Here is a 23,878-nt window from a genome sequence, read left to right on the forward strand (position 1 = left end):
TTGGTGACAATTATGTGGGGACTCAGTTGTTCAGTGAGTGTTTATGGGCCATCTACTCCAGGGACCAGGCTGTTCCAAGCGTGGGGTAAAACGTGGTGCCCAGGAAGCTTCCGGCCAAGTGGGAGGGAAGCAGGCAGCCAGTCTCTGGGCACACACATGAAGGAGGGAGCACAGTGCAAGGACGGTCTGACTCAGTCAAGGAGGTTGGGGAAGGTTTCCTGGAGGAAGCCATGCTGCAGCTAAGACCTGAGGATGAGCAGGGCAGCCCAGGTGACAAAGGTGGGGAGGGTCAGCAGCTGAGGCTGTGGAGCTAGAGGGACAAGCTGGGTGTGAGGAGCCTGAGCATCAGGGGCTGACTAAGAATACAGCATGAGCCAAGGTTGCAGCAGTTGGCATGACCCTGTGGGACGTTGTTCACCATATAGAAATTATGTTTAACAAGAGAGCAAAGGAGGGGGCTGGGGATGTGGCTCAAGCGGTAGAGCACTCGCCTGGCATGCGTGCGGCCCGGGTTCGATCCTCAGCACCACATACAGACAAAGATGTTGTGTCCGCCAAATACTAAAAAATAAATATTAAAATTCTCTCTCTTTCTCACTCTCTCTCTCACTCTTTCTTAGAAAAAAAAAAAAAAGAGAGAGCAAAGGAGTCCGACATGGTGGGACACGCCTGTAACTAGTCCCAGCCACTGGGGAGGCTGAGGCAGGAGGATCCCAAGTTCAAGGCCAGCCTTGACAACTTAGTGAGACCCTATCTTATAATTCTAAAAAATTAAAAAGGGCTGGGGATGTAGCTCAGTGGGAGAGTGCCCCTGGGTTCAGTCCCTTGAGCTGGGGGGTGGGGGAAGCAAGGGGAACTATTAGAGGATTTAAGTGAGGGAGAAGGTGGTAGGTTGGAGTGGGTGGATCTGATGGCTAACTAGCAGGTAAACGTAATAGGACTCAGTGATTATTTTATGGGGGGTTGGGAAGAACCAGACTGTAGTGAAGATTTTGTATTCCTGACACTAGTCCAAGTGCTTCAGATAGTGATTCATTCAATGCACATGATAGTGCATTTCGGTAGTGAATTATCTCCTCCAGTTTATAAATGAGAAGACAGAGGTACAGACCAGTACCTGGCAGAACTGGGAGCTGGTCCAGACCAGGGAGTCCATTCAGTTCATTGCTCTCAGGTGACTTCCTTTCCAAATGGCTGCACAGATGAATGGTGACACTGTTCACTGGGCTGGAAGCAGTGACAGAGAGCAGTGGGCAGGACGATTGGGGGTGAGATTTGGACTTGTTGAATTTGAGTTCAGACCTGTTGTGAAACCCAAACTCATCTGTTAGCCCTTACTTGCCACCTCCCTGAGATTCAAGTCTTTCCTCACTCAGATGTGACCTTCTCAACAAGGTGTCCCTGCTCACACTGTTTAACACTGAACCTTGGGGGTGGAGACATAGCAAAGTGTGTGCTGGGCAAGCATAAGGCTCTGGGTTCCATACCCAGCACTGGGCCTTGTCCTGTCCCCTCCTTGTGTCCATCCCCATGTCACTTTCTTCCTGTTTTTACCCCCACAACATGTATCACCTGCTAACACTCTGTACTTTACTTATTTAAGTGTGTTGTCCTTGTCTTTGAGAATGTAAGCTGCTCCAGGGCAGAAATCTTTGTTTTGTTCCCTGAGATACCCCAAGGGCACAGATGTCAACAAATGAGATGTCAATGAAAGTGAAAATTACTTTCTTATCAAAAACTTCTAGATTTGTCCAGAAGATTAGAATCCAGGCCTGCATGTCAAAATTATTGTGATGATTAACTGAAATAGCTCTATGGATAACTTTTACTGATTTATATGTAATCTTAGCAGCTATTATTATATTATTTGGTAGATCCCCTCTCATTGTTTGCTTTTCAGTTTTATAAGGAGTGGTTACTGATTCATGATAAGTCGTTTGTTTTCCCTTACCTGCCTTGTATTGATGTGCTAACATCAGGAATATCAGGAGTATCTTCTGCTTTATGTAGGGTATGGCTGGGTCTGCAGAATTTTTTTTTTGGATCAGGGATGGAACCAGGGGCACTTAACCACTGATCCACATCCCCAATCCTTTTTGCGTGTGTTTTTTTTTTTCTCAGTATTCATCATTTTCTCAATATTCATCATTTTCTCAATATTCATTCATTTTCAATGGACACAGCATCCTTGTTTGTATGTGGTGCTGAGGCTCAAACCCGGGTCGCACGCATGCCAGGCGAGCGCGCTACCGCCTGAGCCACATCCCCAGCCCTTGTGTTTTATTTTGAGACAGGTCTCACTAAGTTGCTTAGGGCCTCCAGAAGTTGCTGCATGAACTTGCGATCTTCCTGCCTCAGCCTCCCCAGCTGCTGAGATTACAGGTGTACACCACCGTGCTGGCTAGGATTTTTGTTTTGTTTTGTTTGTTTTTCTTACTGCTCTCACATCTGATGATTAAAGCAAATAGCTCTCACTTCAACTACAGCATCAAATACTGTCACTGTAAGTACTTCCTGGAGATTTCTATCATGAGTGTAACAGGAATTCAGCATCATGCAGAGGATTTTTGAGGGACAGCTAAAGGACATGTTCATTGTCCATTCTCCTAGATCATTCACATCCCCTCATTTTAACAAGTCAAATCAGGAGAAAGCAAAATATTGACTATTACATTACCTCAACTACTGCTTCCCTCCTCCATGAAGCCATGATTTAGCTGCATGCATCATGATTCATAGTGTATAGGGGTGGTGAACAGTCCTCTTCGAATATTTAAAGCCACAGTAGAAAGCATGGTGTTGCTCAATGTACCATATGCAAGAAACCATATAGTTCCAGGTGTGGTGGTACACACTAGTAGGCCTAGCACTCTGGAGCCTGAGGTGAGAGGCTCACTTGAGCTCAGGAGTTCAAGACCAGCCTGGATAACACAGTGAGATTCTGTCTCCAAATAAATAAATAAATAAAATAAAGGAAAGGAGGAAGGAAGGAGAGAAAGAAATTTCTCCTGGAAATCAATCACTTTTCAGAAAAGAATTTCTCTTTAGTTCTGTGTGTGTGTGTGTGTGTGCACCATGAAACCCAACATACTTCCCTCCTTGCCTTAGTTACCTAGAGATTTTTAAGCCAAAATCAATGCTCAGCAACACTAATTAACTCCTCTCAGTTCCTGGAAGACCAACTTCCTCTGCTGCCCCAGATGGTCTCTGCTCTAAGTTCTATCTATAATGGCTCCATTTGATATTATTTTCCACTTTTTAAGTCAACCTCAAATTCTTTCTGGAATATACGAGGTGTAGTCTGGATTGGTAAATGTGATCAGTTCTTATCTAGGCCCATGTTTTCAAGTGAGCCTTCCACCTCAGGATCCAGAGTGCTGGGCCTATTGGTCTGCACCTCCACGCCTGGAACTATGTGGTTTCTTGCATATGGTACATTGAGCAACACCACGCTTTCTACTATGGCTTTAAATATTCAAAGAGAACTGCTCCGCCACCCCTACACCATGAATCATAATGCATGTAGGCAAATCATGGCTTTGTGGGGAGGAAAGCTGTTGTTGAGATAATGAAATAGAAAATATTTTGCTTTTTGAATGGGAATTTGGGAATCTCTGGAAGTAATACTAATAGCAAAGGGAAGGTTTATTCCTGGTACTGGAGAGAAGATTGCTTAAACCAACTCATCTTCAGTCTTCCACAGTAACCCTAAATTTCCCACAAAGAATTTTATGCTCAGAGCCAATAGATAAAGTCAGGATTCCAAGCCTGTGTACTTTCGGATGAGCCCATGAAGTGGACAGAAGTCACTCATTTTTCTGGCCTCGCTGTCTCGGGGAGAGGGAGTTCCAGGTCTGGGTCCAGCCGGCCTTCCATTGCATTTTCTTCCCTTGTCCTTGGTGACTCTGCCTCACTGGGCCTATTGCCTAAGAAAGGATAGAGTGAGCCGGAATTTGAAGCAAGGGTTCCCCACAGGCGAACATGCTCCACTCCACCGGACACCACTCTCAGCCTCCCTTCACACCTCTAGGAAAGAAAATGAAATAACCCTCTGTCTTCAGGTTAAAGGTAAAACTCCTCCCAGACCTAAATAAATAAATAAAAATTACTGGAGGCTGAGGGCGGCATGGGGATCCTCCCCTCTCTCTCTGCAGCCTTCCTAGGTGCTAGGGAAGATGACTGTCGCTCAAGGGGTGACACTGGGATTTGACATTTTTTTATTTCCAAACACGCTCCTGTCCTTCTTCTTGAATTACAGAAAACAGACTTTCAGTAGAACAGGCCCCCTCATGGCCTCCCCCTCCTGTGCCCACCTTCCCCACGCCCATCCAGCCCACCTCCCTACTGGGCTGGAAGCTTCTCTCTGTTGGATCTTAAATCTCAAGCTCGAGCCTCCCCCACCCCCTTTCTTTCCATTTCCCTGAGTAGTGCAATATGGCATCAGGCCTCCCATCCCAGACTTCAGCTATTAAGTTGTTGGCTACATTACACAGTGGGTTTTGATTCGGATCAGCTAGAACTAATAGCAATTTTCAGGAAAATATTAACCAAACACACACAAAAGTCGCTCGTGTGGCTCCATCCTCTCCTTCAATAGGATTAATCGAGTTAGCTATTTACTCTTTCCACCCCACCAGTGTTTTCCCACCTTCCACTCCAAACAAGAAAATGACACTAAATTCATTTAATACAAATTTATATTATTGTCTGAGGCATTTTAAACAATGCTTAATTTAATTTCCTTGTTTGGAGTGTGGTATTGGAGATCGGGGACCCGCAGTGTAATGTAAAAACAGGATTCGCACATCTACCAGGCGCTGGGATATTCTCCCGTGACTCTCCAGTGCTCTGTTTACCTTTGATTGCAATTCAAATGTGCCAGATCATCTCTGTCCTGCACTAAAAGAAACAGATCATTCCCCCCCCACCAACCCCCAGGCAAACTATGAGGGCTTGACCTTCAGGTTGTGGTACAAGTCCTCTTATTTGATTAGACTTCTGACTCACTAAAGAGACAAGTCAAATATGTTGACTGTTCATGTTCTCTTGGCCTAAGAATCAGTTAGCTAGAATCCCAGTTCTTCCTGCTTGGGGAAATGGAAATAACCCTTAATGAGGGTCCCAAAATCCTCTGGGTAAGTGGGTAGTATCCCCATTTCACATCTAAGAGCAATGAGAAGAAAAGAGGAATGTAATTTGTCCAAAGCCACGTAGCCAATAAGAGGTTGGTGTTCATTAAGAGGTTGGCACTGGGTCACACCTCAAGCCCAGTGGGCAAGGTCACTCTACTGAGGGCAGGTCCTTTGCCTGAGTTATGAATTATGAGCTCCGGCAAGGCCATGATGTCCCAGAGATGGCTTGCAAACACTGTATGTATGTGTACCTTTTTGAGGAAGGGGTTCTCAGTTCTCTTTTGTTTCTGAAAAGGCTCACTGATTTAAACAATATTCTACTGTCCTGGACTTTGCCCAAGAACCAGTGACTGATTTACTTTGGCCTTTTTGTTCATGCAGTTCATCCTGTACTTCGACTTGGCCAGATGCTTGAGTAGCAATAATATAGCAACAACTGCCATTTATTGAGGAGAACCTGTTATGTGCATTTCTGTGGGCACTTGGAACCATTAGAAAGTACAGTGGCTTTTCTTTACTTTTCTTATTTATTTATGTATTTATTTATTCATTCATTCATTCTAATTTGTTATACATGACAGCAGAATGCATTTTAATTCATAATACACATATAGAACCCAATTTTTCTTATTTCTGGTTGTACATAAACTAGAAATCACGTCAGAGTCATACCATTTGTGTCTCCATACATGCACTTAGGGTAATGATGTCCATCTGATTCCACCATCTTTCCTACTCCCCTGCCTCTCCCTTCCCTTCCCTTCCCTTTGCCCTATCTAAATTTTCTTCATTCTTCCCATGTTCCTCCCACCATCCCCATTATGAATCAGCATCCTCATATCAGACGAAACATTTAGCCTTTGGTTTTGGGGGATTAGCTTACTTCACTTAGCATAATATTCTCCAACTCTATCTATTTACCTGCAAATTCCATGATTCTATTCTCTTTTAATGCTGAGTAATATTCCATTGTGTATATATAATACAGTTTATTTTTCCATTCATCTACTGAAGGAGGCTATTGTAAATGGGGTAGTTTTCCTAGTTTCTCTTTCAGAGGATTTGTCACTGATGTACAGAAATGCCTTTGATTTATGAATGTTGATTTTATATCCTGCTACTTTGCTGAATTCATTTATTAGTTCTACCAAAGGACATCTATATTGGTTCCACAATTTTTGGCTATTGTGAATTGTGCTGCTATAAGCATTAATATGGCTATGTCCCCGTAGTATGCTGTTTTAAGTCCTTTGGATATATATCAAGAAATGGGATAGCTGGGTCAAATGGTAGTTCCATTCCAGGTTTTGCAAAGAATTTCCATACTGCTTTCCAGATTGGTTGCACCAATTTGCAGTCAGTCCCACCAGCAATGTATGAATGTGTCTTTCTTCCCACATCCTCGTCAACACTTACTGTTGTCTGTATTCTTAATAGCTGACTTTCTGACTGGAGTGAGATGAAATCTTAGAGAAGTTTTGATTTGTATTTCTTTAATTGCTAGAGATGTTGAACGTTTTTTCATATATTTGTTGATTGATTGTATATCATCTTCCGAGAAGTGTCCGTTCAGTTCCTTGGCCCATTTATTGATTGGGTTATTTGTTTTTTTGGTGTTAAGATTTTTGAGTTCTTTATATAACCTAGAGATTAGTGCTCTATCTGATGTGCATGCTCCCATTCTACAGGCTCTCTATTCACATCACTGAATCTTTTACTGAGAATAAGCTTTTTAGTATGAATCCATCCCATTTATTGATTCTTGATTTTATTTCTTGTTAAGGAAGTTGGGCCTAATATGACATAATGAATATTTGGGCCTACTTTTTCTTCTATTAGGCACAGAATCTCTGCTTTAATTCCTAGGTCCTTGATCCACTTTGAGTTGAGTTTTGTGTATGGTGAGAGATAATGGCTTAACTTCATTTTGTTGTTTCCAGCACCATTTGTTGAAGAGCCTATCTTTTATCCAGTATATGTTTTTGGTGCCTTTGTCTAATATGAGATAATTGTATTTATGTGGGTTTGTCTCTGTGTCCTCTATTCTATACCATTGGTCTATAAGTCTATTTTGTGCCAATACCATGCCATTTTTGTTACTATTGCTCTGTAGTATAGACAAATGAAAGAAATTAAAGGGATACGGATAGGAAAAGAAAGTCAAACTATCACTATTTGCCAACGATATGATTTTATATCTAGAAGATCCAAAAAATTCCACAGGAAACTTTTAGAACTAATAAATGAATTCAGCAAAGTAGCAGGATATAAAATCAACACCCATAAATCAAAGGCATTTCTGTACATCAGTGACAAATCCTCTGAAAGAGAAACTAGGAAAACTACTCCATTTACAATAGCCTCAAAAACAAAACAAAACAAAACAAAAACTTGGGAATCAACTTAATGAAAGAGGTGAAAGACCTTTACAATGAAAACTTCACAAAGCTAAAGAAAGAAATTAAAGAAGACCTTAGAAGATGGAAAGATCTCCCTTGTTCTTGGATACGCAGAATTAATATTGTCAAAATGACCATACTACCAAAAGCACTATACAGACTTAATGCAATCCCAATCAAAATCCCAATGACATTCCTCACAGAAATAGAAAAAGCAGTCACAAAATTCATCTAGAGTGGGGCTGGGGATGTGGCTCAAGCGGTAGCGCGCTCGCCTGGCATGCGTGCGGCCCGGGTTCGATCCTCAGCACCACATACAGACAAAGATGTTGTGTCCGCCAAATACTAAAAAATAAGTATTAAAATTCTCTCTCTCTCTCCCTCTCTCTCTCACTCTTTAAAAAAAAAATTCATCTAGAAAAACAAGAGACCCAAAATAGCCAAAGCAATCTTATACCAGACCTTAAAGTATACAACAGAGCAATAGTAGCAGTGGCTTTTCTTTTAGAGGTCTCATTCCTGTCTTGCTGGTAATAAGAACAGAGTGGCCAATAACTGCTGAGCATAAGAAGTCTCCAGGCAGCTTAGATGTCGGATGCTCAGGACCTCCTTATTGGGATGACCCCATCCAAGGCTGATAGCTCTGCACCTAGTAGGGCAGCAAGAAGAGGGAATGCTGGTATGAGAGTGGCAAGCTGGGCTTCTAGTTCCTTTTCTGCCCTCAACTCCAAAAAAACTATAAGCAGAACACTCGTTACTCTAACAGTTGCATCTCTAAAATGAAATTAATACTTGGCTTGCTTGTCCCCCTTAGTAAATCAACAAAACAAACTTAAAACTAGCAAGGTCACAACCACATAATACAATTCAAAGTTATTCCACTGACATCTTGTTATTCTTGCTTCCAAAGCGTCATACTGGAGGGATAAAATAATGGAGACACTCCCCTGGCCTCAAGGACACAGGTAAGTGCATGAAATAACCACACCAGGAGGCAAGAAACCTTAGGAGAAAGCTATGAATGTGTTGCTGGGGGTGGGGAGCAGAAGAAAGACAGGTATCTTGCTTGGAGGTGGGTTTGGGAAGGCATCACACTGGAGGTGGCATTTGAAGTCTTGAAAGGACTGCAGCAGGTGGGGACATTTCTGAAGGGCATGGGAGATTAGGCTCACATGCAGTTGCTCACCAGGTGGACCCCTGTAGCCAAAGGTGGAAAGCTTATAGCTAAGCTGGGGTAGGGTCAGATGAATTTATATGTCACCTCCAAAGAGTATGATTTGCAGGGCTCTGTTGAAGTTTGAGCATGGCAAGTTTTTTTAATTCCCATGGTGATTTCTATTGTGTGGCTGGGAGGTAGACCATTGGGCAAGATGACCTTCAAGGTTCCCTCTAGACTCTGATAAGAGAATCTGTCCTTTTTGATCAAAGTCACTTGGTTTGATAACATGGGTGGCTTCTTGTAACACATGACAATTGCTGAAAAGCTGATTTGAAGCCCTTTGTCTTCAGGCAGGGGGTCCCTGAATAACCCTGGAAGGCCCTGCCCTAAGAGCAGTGTCCAAGTTGTTATATTAAGTGGGTGGATGGGGACTGGCCACTAGGCTTCTTTCCCCAGCCACAGGGGACAACCTCCACTCAGCACCCACTCACAGCCACTCCATAGGACTGTGGGTTGCCAAATCTTACACTTTACAAGAGAAGCCAGGAGTCTGGCAAACAGTCTTGCTTTGATTGTTAGTAACAAATTCAGATTTTTGATAAAACACTATGCAAACCTAACAAAAAACAATGCATGCCAGATTCAATCAGCAGGTCTCTGGTTTGATACCTCTGGTTTAGAGTTTTGATTAGTAAAAAAGAATCAGCTTTCATTTGTATTAAGCAATTGCTGCCTGACAAATAATTTTAAATAGACAATGGTTGTGTTGACTTTATGAGCTTGTTTTAGATTTTTTTGAACCTATAACATCTAGTTAAGGAGACATAAAAATCCTGATGTACATGTACGGATTAATGGCCAATATTTTATTTATATTCTCACTTACTCCCTCCCATATTATTTTGAAGTGCATTTTAGATATCTCATTCATAAAATATGTAAACAATGCAACAAAACACCTAAAAATTAATAAGCATTTTATACTAAATGTCCAATAAATTCTTAAGTTCCAAGCATCTCATAAGTTTTATAACTGCATATACTTGTTTGCTTTTGATTTTTTTTTGTATGTTGATTTTGCTGAATGGCTATTATTAATTTATTTATATGCAACTTTCCACTAAAAGATTTGTTAAAAATGTAGCTGAAAGTTTGCAAGACTAAGTTCTGTGATTATATTAGGAGTTGGTTTGATATAGTAAGTCTTATAAACAGCTAAACTCTGTCAAAGAAAAATCCATTTTAATGCATGATTGAATATTGATAATTAATGGGAACTATGAGGAAGTCATATGCAAAGATTAATTACCAACTGAGCTCTGAGAACGTTTTTCTTCCTTTGTAATCTTACCTCCTGAGAGAAATAGTCTATATTGGTCCTACAGTGAATTGACAGATATGTCCAGAAAAAAAAAAAAAAAGCCACTGACTTTAATCTTTATTGGTCATGCTCAATTGAATGTACTATTATTTTTTATTTGCAGAGACAATATTTTTCAGTTAATTCTTTCTGTAACACTGGAATCAGAAGGTGAGAAATCTGAGGCCTTCCTTCCTGTACTGGGTGTATACAGCTATGAATATTAGAGTTCTGAATATTTCCCCATAATGAAAGTACTGTAGTACCCCACTTATCTGCAGTTTTGTTTTCTGTGGTTTCAATCATCTATGGTCATTTGTGGTCTGAATATATTAAATGGAAAATTTCAAGAATAAACAATTCATATATTTTAAATTGCCTACTATTCTGAGCAGCATGAGGGACTCTTCAGCCATCTTGCTCTATCCTGCCCAAGGTGTGAATCATCTCTTTATCCAGAGTATCCATGCAGTATATGCTATCACCTGACAGTCACTTAGTAACCGACTAGAAATCAGATTGATTGTGGTGGTATCACAGTGCTTCTGTTCACATAATTCTTATTTTACTTAATAACAACCACAAAATACATTAGAAGTGATGCTGGCAGTTTAGATATGCCAAAGTGAAGCCTGAAAGTGCTTCCTTGAAGAATCATCTAACATTATCACAAGGAAAGGGTAACTATGGTACAATAAGATATTTTGAGAGAAAGACCATATTCACATAATTTTTTTTTTTGGGGGGGGGGTACTGGGGATTGAACTCAGGAGCACTCAACCACTGAGCCATGTCTCCAGGTCTATTTTGTATTTTATTTAGAGAGAGAGTCTCATTGAGTTGTTTAGCACCTCACTTTTGCTGAGGCTGGCTTTGAACTCAAGATCCTCCTGCCTCAGCCTCCCAAGCTGCTGGGATTTCAGAAGGGTATTATTTCACCCAGCCATTTTCACATAACTTTTGTTATAATTGTTATGTTTACTATCTTTTAGCATTAGTTATTGTTGTTAATCTCCTATTGTGCCTAAAGTAAACTTTATCATAGGTATATATGTACAGGAAAATACATATATGGTGTTTGGTACTAGTCTCAGTTTCAGGAATTCACTGGTGGGCTTGGAACATTATCCCTCATAGATAAGGGGGAACTATTGTTCTTGAAATCAACTCCTTATAATGGGAAATCTAATCATCTGAATCAAGGTCATGCTCTATAGGACAAGTGTCTTCATAGCTGTCAATAAACTGACATACGGAGATGCCCTGGGCTTTTAACTTCAAAAAGTAACATGACTGAAACTGACCCCTGACATCCAAGTTCATTAAAATGAGGGAAAATATTGTGACTCCATCAGATAAAAAGCCAGAGAGGCATAGCTGTTTGCCCCCATCAGTGTGCATCAAATTTGCACATCCACCTAACCCTCTGCTCAGAATTGTTTCCAGCCAAGAGGTGTCTGCAGGTTGGTCTGTGACTGGCAGCAGCTCGGGTTGGGTTTGCTAAGGTGGCTGGTGGCCGGTGGCTAATTACACGTTTGATGAGCTGTTGTTAAGACAATGCCGCATGTGTCCTCCCTGGGCTGCAAATTGCCAGGTTACTGGCGGGTTTCCTGTATGGATACTAATTATGCCTAATTTGGTCCTGAGATTTCCGCATTTGTCTTTCTGTCACAAAGTTTGTGATTACAAATCATTCACATTGGCGGGGAGGGAGCTAAATGTCTGATGGCTCACACATGTAATAAAGCCATTCATGAACCCAGCAGTGTTCAGCCGTCCTCACAAAACCCAGAGAGCATCATGGTTATTTGCATCCCTGAGAAAAGTTTGCTTTCTCTTGATATTTGTTTTCACAACGAATTAATTACCTGAAAAACATAGACAAAAGCTTCCAGATATGACACAGTGTGGGAAAGACAGCTTTGTACTACCTGGGAAGCAGCAGCCATTATGTGACTGTGAGGAGTAAAGTTTAACTCTTCAAAGGCAGGTGGGGTGGGCAACCACACTCCCCAAGGGCCAGGGAGCAATTGCAACTCCCCTGTTCTCTTCCAAGTTGCCACTTCCTATGAGGCCCAGGAGAAGAGAGTTTTGCTTGAATACAGGATTGGGGAAACAGTTCTTTGACAGCCAGCTTCATTAACTGGTGGGCTGAGTGGGTCTTCAGGGCTAAGAATCCCATGCCAGTGAGTTCCTGGGAGAGTGTCTATGGCAAGTGAGAGTCCAGGATGCAGCAAAGCTCACTTGCTCCTTTTCACATTGGCTGAAAAGTCTTTGCAAGTTATTTGAGCACTGGTTTTCAAATGTTTTTATTCTAAGACAATCCTAATACTTCCTCTGCCAAGAAGAGCCAGTGGCGGCATCCCTGTGGCCTGGAGTGAGGAGGAAAGGCAGGGGTGCCAGTCCCGGTGGTGTGTGCTGACATAAGGCAGGGGAGGGCAGGAAGGGCAGGGGCAAAGAGGGGTGTCAGGGCTGGTGCGTGCTGGCACAGAGCGGAAGGGAGAACAGCAGGGAAAACTGAGGGGAGACGGCCCTTCCAAACTGTCCGCAGGGAAGGGCAGGAATCAGGCAGGCACAATCCCACCCAGGGAGAAAGATGGAGGATGGAGGACTGCACAAACCCAGGTCGGCAGCTACATCTGTCTCTCAGTCCTTGTCCATGACTCTAAGCTAGGCCTCACGTTGCTACTTTAACTATTTTTAATGATCTCCATCTGAACACTGAGCTAAAAATTGGACCTCTACTTTTGAGAAGAGGCATAGTGTAATTGGGCTGTGAACTGGCATTTTTGAAGACAATTTGAGGCAGTAAAATCCAGCTCTGATTTAATTTGTTCTTACGGGGTGACCTGCTTACTCTGGAAACTGGGGCCACCATTGCTGCTCTATGTCAAAAAAAGTCTTCCACAGGACCACAAAAATAATGGTCCAAAGGGGTAAAAATTCCCAGCTTCCAGTATTAACCAGAAAAAGACTGTTTGCTGAACACAATGGCCTGTCTTCCAGTAGATGGTTATAGATTGAAAAAGAGCAGCTAGAAGCATCCATTATTTCCCACATGGGAAATGAGAAAAATAGTCCTGACCACTAACGTGAGTTCAACATCCCTGGCTGCCAAATGACCTCTCATTGAGGTCCATTGTGGAGAAAAGCTCAGACAGCCTTGTTTTCCCTTAAAAGCAGCAAGAGACAGATGACCTGAAGATATGGAATTGTGTCCCTCGCAGGTCCTTGTCTGACTCCACCGGGGTTAATTCTCAATCATAGTCACATCGTGACATTGAGTGCATTCAGGTTTCTGTGGTAAGATGGTGACACACACCTTCTTCAGGTTGATTTTGGTGAGGATGTCACTCATGTTGGAATTGGACTTGACATGGCCAGGGCAGGAGCGATCGTGCAGGCACTACCTGAATACCTGGCAAGCCCTTTTGTGTTTGAAAACCTTACGATTTTATTTTTTCAGCTGCTGGGTGGGGAGAGAAGACTCTTCTGGCGAGAAGACAGGTGAGGAGCCTCAACTGCACATCACATTTTGAATCCAGAATTGTCTGCTATTTACTAACAATTTGATTTGGAACAAAGTCCTCATGCCTTTGGCCTCCTTATCAACATAAAAGATAATTCTTGCCTCAGAGACTGGTGGTACAGATTGACTCTTCAGATAAAGCTATTAGCACTCTGTGGCCCTCAAATCGTGGCCACCAGAACTTTGCCAGTTCTGAATGACCCTGGCAAGGTGTTCTTCAAGCACTGCTTCATTCCCAGAGAGATGGGCAGATCTATTCTGCCACCGAAAGTCTCCATCTCCACCCTAAGCTCTCCAGGGTGCCTGAGGCCGAAAAGAGAATCAAACCTGCCGTCTGTCAACCCCCGGGTGCTCCTCCAAGACCATATCGTCATTGTTCTACTGCCATCCCTCCCAGCCGGTCCCACTTGAACGCTCCAGTGTCCAGGCCTTTCAGTTCTCCTGAGATGTGGGAGGCAGGGCTGTGGAAGAGACTCTCTGGAAGAACAGGCAACTGCCTTTGGGGGAAGCCTGGCCTGGTGCAGAGCAAACTAGAAAAGGCAAGGGCAGGAGTGTGACTGGGACAGATGGAGGGTGGTGGGGCTGGAACAAGGACAGTCAGGCTGGGCACTCTCTCTGGATGGGCCCTGGCCCAGCCCACTCCCCAGTTAAGCTGCCTCTGTGTCATGGTTCCATAGGCTGCCATTGTCCACGGCATGGCACATGCTCACTGTCTCCCGCCTTTGCCATGAACAGTTGCTGCTGTGACAGAAATCTTACACGGGATGTCTCAAGTCAAGAGGAGATTATTTTTTTACTTTTTACTTTTCTTTCTTTCTTTTTTTTGTCAGTGCTGGGGATCAAATCCAGGGCCCCGCTCATGCTCACTAAGCAAGCACTCTACCGACCACTAAACCACACTCCAAGTCTGTTAGATTCTGAGTTACAGTCATTCAGTTAGTTTTAACAGAGGAAAGTCATGTCAAAGTAGACCTTCCCCTCCCCACCACCAAATCTTCTGGCATGAGTTCTGGCCCCAGCAGCAGCTTCTCCAAATGTCTTCCACCCTTCCTTTTGGGACTGAGCCCAAAGGGGCTTCTGCCACAGCCCAAGCCCTGCACACTGTCACCTCTTATTGATGACAAATACCATGACCTTACTCTTGGCAATTTTTCCTCTTAGTTATTCTGTGCCCAGAAAACCTTCCCTGGGCACCAGTGGGAATTTTGTTGGTGGACAGAAAAATTTTCTGTATACTAGAGAAAGCACCAGAAAAAAAGAGAGGAGAGTGAGGAATGTTTGAGGTGTTTATATTTCATGCATACTTATTTATATGTTAACATTTTTTTTTCTGGAAAAGTTAAAGAGTTTTATGATCAAATATAATTGTTTTCAAGGCAGAATATATAATTTGCATTTTAGCGTTTGCTTAAAGGAAAGCCTGCTGACCAAACAAAAGCTCTTGAAAATACCATGTAGTTTGCTCTGACAAAAATAGAATTTGGCAATAATCAAGGGCAAGCTTTCAGGCTACATTTTAATTTTTTTCCTTGTTTCTTTACTCATTGAATATTGTTGAAAGTCTATCACACTCAAACAAAGTTGTCATTTAGAAAATGTTACATGACTCTTTTCCCAGGTTGTCTTCCAATACCAGGGACTTCTCAGCATTCCCTCTCTCCCTCATCTGCATCCCTGACTATTGCTACATATGGCTAAAGGACTGAACTCTTAGGAGCAAAGTGGAGGACCAGTAATGAAAGGAAAAAGCTTTGTTCTATAAAAACAATTCCATTAAAATTTTAATTCTCAAGACCCAGTTAGATATGATTTCCATTTCCTAGTTCAAATGACTGAGGCTAGGAGGGATGATGAGGCAATTTACAAGTCACAATGCGTTGGCATTGCCGAACCCTCACTGACTTTCAGCACATCATCCGTGAACTGTGATTCATAATTTTATTGAGCACTTATATACGAAGCACTGTTCCAGAGACTGAGGATACAATGGTGTCTAAAAACTAAGTCTCTGGTCTCACAGAGTTCTTCATCTAGTGGTTAAAAAGGCAATAGACCAATATATTGGTGAAGTGTTGGGTAGTGGAGAGGAAATAAATAAGATAAGGCTGGGTGAGGGGTGGAGAGGGAAGGGTTGGGGCAGCTATGGCTCCTGAGCATCTGCCCACTCAGCCTTAAGCATCTCTCCAGCAGATGCAGCAGGTCACCAATCTCTTTCCAGCATGAGAGGGAGGGATGCATGGGAGCCCACACGCGCTGCCTGGGGCTTGGGAGTGAGTCTGTGAAACAGAATGAAGAGGAACAAGGAGCCGGGCATGGTGGCACATGCCTGAAACTCAGTGTGACCCTGTCTCTAAATAAAATACAAAATACAACTGGGGATGTGGCTCAGAGCCCCCGAGTTCAATCCCTAGTAACAACAACAACAAAAAAAAAAGAGGAACAAGGAGACCAAGTCAAATTTTCAAAACAGGTGTTGGTCTTTTTCTTGGACGTGGCTCTGTCCACCTCCCATCCCTATGCTAGGACTGAACCAGGAGCCCTTTACCACTGAGGTACCCTGCTATTTTTATTTTTTAGTATTTTGGATGTTTTTGCTGTTTTTTTTTTTTTTTTTTGCTTATTTTTACTGGTGCATTATGATTAAGGGGTTCATTGTTAGATTTTTTTGTGGGTGTATACCAGGGATTGAACGCTGGGGTGCTTAACCAATGAGCCTTATCCCCAGCCCCTCATCCCTCCGCCCCTTTTTTTTTCTTGAGACAGAACCTTGCTAAGTTGCTGAGGCTGGATTTGAACTTAAGATCCTTCTGCCTCAGTCTCTTGAGCCCCTGGGATTACAGGCATGGGCAACTGTGCCTGGCTAGATATTCTTACATGCACATGATATAACAATAATTTGGCCAGTGTCATTCTCCAGTATTTCCCCTTTCCCTCCCCTTTTTCCTCCCCCACCCCTTTCCTCTAATTTACTGAATTTCCTTCATTTTTCACAAGACTCCCCCTACCTTTCTTTTCCTTTTTCCTCTCTAGCTTTCACATAGGAGAGAAAATATACGATCCTTGACTTTACGAGTTTGTCCCTAATTCTTATAAAAATGTTTTCATTTTGAGACAGGTTCTCACTAGATTGCTCAGGCTGACTTCAAATTTATTATCCTCCTGCCTCAGCCTTCTCAGTCCCTGGGATTACAGGTGTGTGCCACTGTGCCTGGCTATCCTCTCTTTGTGTTGTCCCAATACCAGGGACTTCCCAGCATTCCCTCTCTCCCTCATCTGCATCCCTGCCTATTGCTACATTCTGTGCTTCCAGGAGAAGAGTCAACCTGGGAAAAGAGTCATGTAACATTTTCTAAAAACAGCAAAAACATCCAAAATACTAAAAAATAAAAATAGCAGGGTACCTCAGTGGTAAAGGGCTCCTGGTTCAGTCCTAGCATAGGGATGGGAGGTGGACAGAGCCACGTCCAAGAAAAAGACCAACACCTGTTTTGAAAATTTGACTTGGTCTCCTTGTTCCTCTTTTTTGTTGTTGTTGTTGTTACACACTGACCCTGCTCTGAAGATCACAGTTCACCATCTCCTTTCTCTCCCATCCTTTAGATGCCAGCTGTTTCCTTGTGACCTTGCCTTGTCTCCTGTAGTAGACACACCTTCTGTATTTCAATCCCCCAGGCCCTATTTTTTCTATATAAAATTATTTGGTTTTGCATTATATTTGCATTTTGATAGATTGCAAATGTCTTAATGTTGAAGTGCCTCAGGACTTTTTCTTATCTTTACTTCTCTCTTTGGTGCTTTCATCCAGGTATTTGTTTGTTTTTTACACAGGAGAGTGAACCCATGGGTGCTCTATCGTGGAGCTACATCCCCAGCCTTTAATTGACCGGGCTAGCCTCAAACTTGTCTCCTGAGTAGCTGGCATTACAGGTGTGTGCCACCATGCCCAGCCCTCATCCAGTTTCAAGGCTTTATATACATCATCTCTAAGTAGATGACTCTCAAATTTTATATTCCATTGTGGACCACCCCATCTGAGTTTTTTACTAGGGAGTCTAATATCCATCTCAAAATGAATGTTGCCTGTGCCAATCCTGGTTTCCATCTGACTTCCTGTAAGTAAATGCAGCTTCATTTTTCTGACTGCTCAAGACTCCCAACTTGGGGTGATCTACTCCTCCTTTATTCTCATGCAAAAGAGGATTGGCTCACTGTCAAATAAATCCAGAATTCAATCATTCCTCTCTCTCTCTCTCTCTCTCTCTTTAATATTTACTTTTTAGTTTTAAGTGGACACACTATCTTTGTTTTATTTTTATGCGGTGTTGAGGATTGAACCCAGTGCCCCACGCATGCCAGGCAAGCACGCTACAGCTTGAGCCACATTTCCAGCCACTCTCTCTCTTTTTATGGGGAGGGGAGTATGTGTACTGGAGACTGAACCTGGGAGCACTTTACCACTAAGCTACATCCCCAGCCCTTCTTACTTTCTGAGACAAGTTCTCCCTAATTTGCTGAGGCTGGCCTTGAACTTGTGATCCTCCTGCCTCAGCCTCCTGAATCACTGGGATTATAGCAGTGTTCCACCATGCCTGGCAGAATTCAGCCATTTCTCATCCCTCCTTCAATTGCCACCCTGGTTCCAGCTACCATCATCTCTAAAGCTTTGGTCCTGGGGCATTTCAATATGAAGACATATTTGTAGCTTTCTAACCCTTTCTTTCATTGATCTACTCTTAACTCAGCAGCCAGACTGATCCTGTAAATAAGTAACTCAGATCATCCCACTCCCTCCAGCGGCTCCCCCACTGACTCAGAGGAGTCAAGTTTGAAACTCTGCTCCCTGTCTGGTGGAAAACCCAAATAAACAAAGATCATACCCTTCTTTCTTCAGAACCTCTATTTGCTTTTCTCTCTGATGTTCAGGCCGCGCCCTGGTGCAGCTGGAACTATCTCCACATGTTAATCAGTTAGCAATTTTGAAGTTGGTCAAGGTTAGATTTGCTAAGAAATGTTATTTCCGAGGTCCCAGCTAGCCCTGCAAGATAAGAACTTCCAGTGACTTTATCTAAGGAGAGATTGTCCTGGTTGTCCCCACCTATATGAGAATCACTCTTCTGTCTCCAGATAGCATCTGAGAGCCCACACCTATAGGAAATGCCTGTCAGTTTTAAGTAACATTTAACCTGGTGGTTTTCTTTTCCTGGGCTCTTCAACTACTTTTTCTTTCTTCTTCTTCTCCTTCTCCTTCTCCTTCTTCTTTTTTTCTTCTTTTAAGAAAACTAAGTCCATTTTAATTTTTTGGGCTTGACAGAACTGGGACAATAGGACAATGTTTGCGGGGATCAAAATTTTTTTGTGCAAATGTTTTTGGCAGAATCAGTGTTTGCAAGAAGCAGATAAAACTTGACTGTCGGAGAACCTCGATGCTGCAAGCCGCTGCCTGCCAGCAAATCTCCAGTTAACAACGGAGCTGGAGTCATTGTTAGCCAGGTAGGAGACATGCGGGGAGAGACAGCTCAGAGCTTCCTTGTTGGGCTCTAAATGAATTGGTTGTTTAGCAATTACTGCTAAGACAGCAGATCTGGGTCCATGAGCTCTCTGAAGATAACATCTCAACTTGGTTTGCCCTCCTTACACAGCACGGTTTGTGTACGCATCAAGGAAGCCCCACAGCCCCGAGATATTTTATTCACCTCACACTCGGAGGAGTTCACTGACTGGAATTCAATAGAAACTGTTCTCTGTGTGAAAGTAATTTCAGAAAGTAATCTAGTTTATGGAAATGAAAGGCATCAAAACACAAAAAAAACACTGTTTCTCTACAAGTGCTTTGCCTCAAATATTTGACATGGAAATTTGTATAATCCCTCTGGGGGCACGTGGGTTTCACCAGTGTTAACATCTTTTGAAATGAATTTCACAAATGTTTATTTGCTGTGCCCGGCTGACAAATAATTTAGACTATCAAGCCATCTTCCTGAAATCCAACTTAATGATATGAATCGCAGATGATTGTGGAGGTTAAAAGGTGTGCATTTTAATTGGGGATTGGGTATGACGTCATTTTCAAATACTGTTCCAGGGACCAAAGGTGTCACTTAGCTGTTCTGGTCCCCCAGACCTCCTTGCTACGTAGGTAACGCACCTCAAAAATGACAGGGACCGTCCAGGGCCTCATCTGCTCCCCCCCCCCCCCAGGAAGTTAGTCTGATTGAGCCTGTCCTGAGGGAAGAGGAGGTAATGAAGCCATCTGCGGACTGGGCGAGGAGTAGAGCCAGCTGCAGACTGGAGTCCAGCACCCTCCTTGCCTCAACACAATGCTTCTCAGCCTTGAGCATCACTGAATACGGACAGCTGTGCCCAGCCCCGAGGCACCCACTGGAGCAGGGAGCCACGCACCCTACAAAAGACCCAAGGCAGAGGACACACAGCTCCCTGAGTCTGGGCAGGCCCTGGGGCCGCTCTGCCATTCTGCTTCCTTCCACTGGACCCTTGAGCCACCATGGAAGGAGCTGCACCCCTTATCTGGACCCTTATCTGGACAGAACGCACAGAGAAGCCTGGAGACTGCACAAGTCGAGAGGGGGCACCCATGGACCTGCCAGCTGTTGGTGCCAACCATGAATCACAAAAAAAGATGGTGAAATTCATATTTTTGTTTGACCCAAAGCATGAAAAAATTTCAATGTGTGATGAATAAATAATAAAATTATTATCATCATTATCTAGGTGGCTCTGAGGACTGAACCCAGGGCCTCATGCCTTCTGAGCACATGCTCGACCACGGAGCTATACTCCCAGCCAATAAAATCATTGAGATAGTTTATGTTCCTTTTTTTCATATACTCTTCAAAATCCAGGATGTCTTTTCCACCTATGGTGTGTTTTGATTCAGACCAGCCACATGGCAGCTATTCAACAGCCACGTGTTGGATGGCATAAATCTAAAGCCCTGTGACTGTGATTTGCCTGCACCCCCTTTCATCACCACCAAAATGAACAGTTCCTCCACAAGTGGATTCATATGAAAAGAAACAGGCATCCCTGAAGGGGAGAAGCCACCAGAGGATGTACCAATGAAGGAAACACCCCCTACCCCCCCCCCCCCCGCCACCCCTGCCGCTACCATGATGGTGGTGGGCTAGATCAAGGCTAGTGACACATTTTTCTTTAAACTGTGGACCTGTCACCTTGTTCTGCAGTGGGTGCTTTCCAAGTTGCCCCTCAGTCTATCTCACTCAAGCAAAACACTCTACCCCAAAATGCATATTTGTGGAGGAGCTAAATGGTTATTCAATTTAAAGAGAAGTCTGCTTTACAAGTGGATTTGCTTCAGGATTGGTGAAGCTAAAGCATTTCTCTTGTGTGTTTAAAATAAATTCGTGTATTTTTAAAAGATTTCATCACATTTCCCCATCTCTTGAATGGAATGAATTATCCCTACATGTGAAGGCTTCCTGAAAGTGGGTTTGGTAGGGGGGCATGAACACAGACAGCAAATAGGCAGAGACTTCGAACTTTGGAAGGAAGCGCTGAGCTCACAGAAGCTGGTCCAAGATGGTAAAGCCGGCACCTGGGCCTTGCCTTCTCTAGGCAGCCAGCTGGGTGGCCGCCCCTCTCCACAGTATGCCCTACGCAACTGCCACCAGTAGAACTGTGGCTGTGGTGAGACAGAATCTGCTCTCCCTGTTCTTATAGCAGCCGGACACCTGTGGGATCATCTGCCTGTCTTGCCTCACCCCTGGCCCATCACTACTACCGAATTCCCCCGGGGCCCTCCTGCAGCTGATGGGTCTGGCATGGCACCTGACCCAGTCTGGAGGGAAGCCCTTTCCAAGTGTTTTGCATGGACGACACCTAGGGCATGGCCGTGAGTCACTCGGGGACTGTAGCTGTGGGGCAGAGTGGCTTGGGCTGTCCTGTCATCAGGGTGGGTCTGCAGCTGGAGGAGAGCTGAGACAGAGCAGAGAGGGGGGCTCTGAGTGCCTCCTCCCAGTGGCTCTGATGAACAGGCCAAACCACTCACTGCTCAGCAAGCCTCGGCTGCCACACGCCTCAGACACCATTCAGTAAAGTACCCGTGTGCAGAACAAGTGAGACTGGGCTTGCTCCAATGTAAACCCAGAGTCCTGACAGGCCCAGTTTCACACCCAGCCACCTACAAACTCACAAATGGCCCCATGTTTATAAGAGTCCTGCATCAGGCTTAAGGCCCTGCTGTTGTCTTGAAATTTGTAATCTTTGAAGAAGGGGCCCTGCCCTTTCTTCTCGTACTGGGTCCCACTAATTATGTTTGGTCCTGTGCATACATATTTTATAATAGGACGCCATTGATATTGAGATAAAATTGGTAGTTCATTTATAATCACAGTGGTGGGCCAGACACCTGCCTGTAATACCAGTGACTTGGGAGGCTGAGGAAGGAGGATGGCAAGTTGGAGGCCAGCCTCAGCAATTTAGAGAGACACTGTCTCAAAATTAAAAAAAAAAAAAACTAAAAGGCTGGGGGTGTAGCTCAGTAGTAGAACATCCCTGGGTTCAATTGCCAGAACCAGGGGAGTAGATGAAAGGGAGGTAGGGGGATGGTCACACAGCATTCGTTTTCAGCTGGGCAGAGTGACTGAGGATTGACATAAACAGGTGAAGAGGGACTAGGGAGGGGGAATCATTTTGTTTCTGTTTCTTCTTAGATGCAGAAACTCCTAACCCCTCAATGGCTATTGCTTTGTGTCTCACTTTTCATACAAATAAGCAAAAGAAAGGGTAGGTAGAAAAAGGCCGACTAGTGTCACAGACCAATTGTTCTGAGAGAAGGAAACATGTACCATGTTGCCAAAGCCGACCTCATTTTCCAATTTCCCAAAGACCCAATTTCCCCAGCTGCTTTGTTGACATAGCAACAGTGGATTCTGAAAGGGTTGTTATAATATTAATATGTATTTCATGGCGGGTTTGCCCTGTGTTCTTCCCTCACCTTGTGATCCAGGTCTGAAAAGAGGTGCTTTTGGCTTCTGGCCACTGAAAATAAGGCCCAATTCTCTGAGTGGGATAAGCAAGGAGCAGGTGCATCTGCCAACACATTCCGACAGCCAGGTGGAGTGCACACCCCCTCCACCTTCCCCCAGTGAAGGGGCTGACTAGATAGATATTTTAAGTAATAGCCGCACCTTGGGATACATTTCCACCCAATAACTCAGGGTGTTAAATGTAGCACCTGTGAGCCATTGTGTAGAAAATCAATTATACCTTGGGCCCAGTGATAAGAATTCATCCCCCTGAGCTCAGTTTTCAAAAGGCTTCAAAAGGCCTCCCACCTCTTTTTCTTTTTCCAATGCAAATGAGCAACACTCAGGAAATTTGCATGCCAAATTCCAGCATGGGTTTCCAGCGAGTAAATGGTCATATTTATTAGTAAGAGCGGTAGTAGATGAGTAAGAGGTATTTAATAAATGCATGTTGGATGTGTGTTTCTATAGCATTTAGTTTTCAATGCTTTCCTTTTCCCTGTACATCATTTATTTGATTCGCAAGCGAACAAACAAACAACCCCAAAAGCCACATGATGGGGACAAAGGGGAACTATTATTCTCATTTTACTCAAAGAAAATATGGCTTGAGAAAGACTTTATCTTGCCCAGTGTCACTTCACTGATTCGAAAGTGTCCGAATTCTGGTTAGAACTTGAGTTTGACTCCTAGGTAGAGCCTCCCCTCTGGACCACTTTGCCTCACAGTATTTTAGAAGGGACAGGGACAAACAGGAGTTACATTAAGTGAATGCCAGAAAGTGCAATCAAGTGCATCTGCCTTGAATATTGTCTCCTTTAATTTTTAAATTAAACGTTTTTAGTTTGAGATAACTGTAGATTCACATGCAACTGTAGGAAACAAAAAGAAGAAAGATCCTGAGGTAGGGGGGTAGCTTAGTGGTAAAGTGCCTACCTAGCATGTGCAAGGCCCAGGGCTTGATCTCCAATACAGCCAGGGGAAAAAAGAAATAAAGAAGGAAGGGAGAGGACTGGGGTTGTGGCTCAGCGGTAGAGCACTCGCCTAGCACGTGCAAGGCCCACATAAAAACAAATAAACAAAGTAAAGGTATTGTGTACAACTAAAAAAAAAATAATATATATATATATATATATATATATATATGTTATTTTTTTTTAAAGAAGGAAGAGAGATCCTGTGTATCGTTGACCTGGTTTCAAAATATTTATTTATTTATTTATTTATTTATTTTAGTTGTAGTTGCACACAATACCTTTATTTATATGTAGTGCTGAGGATCAAACCCAGAGCC

At 43.4% G+C, this 23,878-nt stretch overlaps 1 protein-coding gene across 3 annotated transcripts in view; it reads right to left on the reverse strand.

Moving 5' to 3' along the window:
* Tmem260 (transmembrane protein 260) overlaps positions 1 to 23,878 on the reverse strand; it is a 148,921-nt gene that overhangs the window by 19,376 nt on the left and 105,667 nt on the right. The window contains exon 17 of one of the 3 annotated variants that reach the window (XR_006855360.2): positions 3,021 to 3,926. The exons of the other annotated variants lie outside the window; for them this stretch is intronic. The gene's annotated coding sequence lies outside the window, so the exon portion shown is untranslated. Of the gene's footprint in view, positions 1 to 3,020; positions 3,927 to 23,878 lie in introns of those variants that run through there. 3 annotated transcript variants of the gene reach the window in all.

This window comes from Marmota monax, unplaced genomic scaffold (assembly GCF_021218885.2).
Source record: "Marmota monax isolate L192 unplaced genomic scaffold, Marmota_monax_Labrador192_F-V1.1 WCK01_AAM20220418_F8-fsc00001, whole genome shotgun sequence".
In the NCBI taxonomy this organism is placed as follows: domain Eukaryota; kingdom Metazoa; phylum Chordata; class Mammalia; order Rodentia; family Sciuridae; genus Marmota; species Marmota monax.